This window comes from Mus pahari, chromosome 21 (genome assembly GCF_900095145.1).
Source record: "Mus pahari chromosome 21, PAHARI_EIJ_v1.1, whole genome shotgun sequence".
NCBI classification, from domain to species: Eukaryota; Metazoa; Chordata; class Mammalia; order Rodentia; family Muridae; genus Mus; species Mus pahari.
In genome coordinates, this window is record NC_034610.1 from 45,703,777 (window position 1) to 45,706,161 (window position 2,385).

Sequence of the window (2,385 nt, forward strand, 5' to 3'; positions counted from 1 at the left end):
TCCTCACTTCCGGTGCTCGCTGCTCCCCCGGCTCTCAGGCCCCGCCCCTCGCTCCTCGCTCCTTCCGCCTTCCCGAAGCCGCTGGCGACGTCCTCCGGGGCTGGGCGAGGCGGAAGTGGCCCGAGGGCGCCGGGGACCGGTGCTGCGCTTCCCTGAGCCCGCCCGCCCCGGGGACAGTTTGAAGCCCGGAGCTTATTATTTTCCAGCTCCTCGCAGGCGAGCAACACAAATGGGCTTTCGGTTTTTCCTGTCACCCAGCCCCGAGCCTGCCACCCAACCGTCTGTACCGATGTGGCCACTGGGCCACTTAGTCGTGACCCCGGGGGGTGACGGGGACCCCCCCCCCGGCCTTACTCATCGAGGGTCCGTCCCCTCTCCGGCGGCGTGGCGGGAGCAGCAGGGCTAGCGGGACGCTGGCGACGCACACTCGCTGGCTGGAACGGCCGCACCGGGCGGAGTGCGCCCTCGGGATGGCGTGGGCCGGGCTGCCCCGAGGAGCGAGGCTCCTAACGGCCCGGAGCGCAGCCGCTCACGCCCTCGCCCGCGCCCGCGCGACCCCGCTCTTGCCCTGGCGGGCTCGCCCTGGACGGTGGGGGAGGCCAGCCGGTTAAAGGCCACGCGAGCCGGTTCCTTAGGTGGCTTTGGCCTCCGACTGTGGCCATTTGACCTTTTGAGGATACCTTAGACTGTCATCAGAGGGTTTGGAAGTACACAACTAGTAGGGGATTTTAAGTATTTGAGGGGTAGCCAAGGATGCTTATTTCTCTCTTCTCCCTACTCTTAAAAGTGTGAAAGCGCACGCGACACACACACACAGCACACTCGAACGTTTTAAAGCCCTGAAGGACAGATTTGCTTCAGTTCTCACATATTTTTTGTTGTTGTTGTTAGCAATATTAAATAGGTGTACTTTATGTGGGATAGGACGAACAAGAAGCTGGGTGAGAAAAAGTCATGCCTCTGGTGACTGATTTCGAAGGGATGGCCCTGGGAAGAGAGGAAAAGAGGATGTTGAGGTCTGGCCACGCTGGGGGGGCGTGGAGGTGTGAATAGGAGTAGGGCACGGGGTGAGTATAAGCTAGGAGAAAGTGACAAGATAAAGTTGGAGGGGAACTAAGACCCCAAACTCATCTGCACCTTGCAGACAGGAGTTTGAATTCTCTTCCAAATGCTAGGGAGTTTGTGCTGGAGAACAATGGGGTGTGGTTTACAAAAAAAAAAAAAAAAAGATAACCAGAAAACGTTAGGGCTACTGCCACCGTTTAGAAGGCAATTTTACAACAATGGCGACTGATTTTAAGGTCTTTGTGACACCTCCTTCAGGCAGCCCAGCAGGAAACCTGGAAAGTGCCGGCTACTTTGGGCTGCCTTTTGTTATAGCCAAGGAGCTTTCTTTATAGAATTGGATATAGTTGGTCTGCAAGATCCATTTGCTGTGGAGCTGATTTTGATTGTTAGCCCGATTGGATTATTCTTTCACCCTAGATGATTAGTGAAGTGCACTTTGAAGTGTTCTCTGCGATAGCACCTTCAGAGACAACTGGATTGCTCTCAATAGTGCCATTACAGTATGACAGCATTGGTACATGGAAATGAAAGGTAGATGAGGCCTGCTGGGAAGAAGTAGGTCATGGGTGTGTCTCTAGCTGACTTTGCTTGCCCTGGTCCCTGCTTTCCCCTTTCTTCCTGGAGGATGATGGGAACTCTCGCTCCATGAATTACTGGCCACGATGGACTGGCACCTGAAACCCTCTTTCTTCCCCTTTGATTTTACTCCCAGTCAAAAGTATCTAATATGGCCATTTGCCATTAATGACTTGAACTCTTCCATACTGTCATACTATCCCATTTATTTTCCTTCTGACCAAGAAATTCCCTTCTAGTGAAAGCGGTGGGACAGTACTAGCTCCGCTCTTATAATGTGTGCAGAAGACGGCTGTGAAGTTGCTGTCTGTTGTAAACTGAGCATCTTATTAACACTGTGGCACTAACACCTAAAGAGGCGGAGTGTTAGTTGTCCTCACTGTAAAGTGGCCGTTTTCAACCTTCCTAATGCTGAGACCCTTTAATACATTCCTCATTTTGTGGTGACTCCCCCAACCATAAAATTATTTTCACTGCTACTGCATAACTAGTTTTGCTACTGGTATGAATCTTAATGTAAATTTTTTTTCCAGAGAGGTTTGCCAAAGGGGATGTAGCCCACAGACTGAGACCCGCTACTGTTAGTCAAGGACTGATGGACAGTGACACCCTACTTATCCCAGACCGGGCCCACTAGCAAGCTTCCATGGTAAGAGTTGTGCAACTGCAGACGTAACGTAGAAGCCATGACTGCAATATTGACTGTCCGCCTGGTGGGGATTAGAGTCTCCTAGGAGGCAG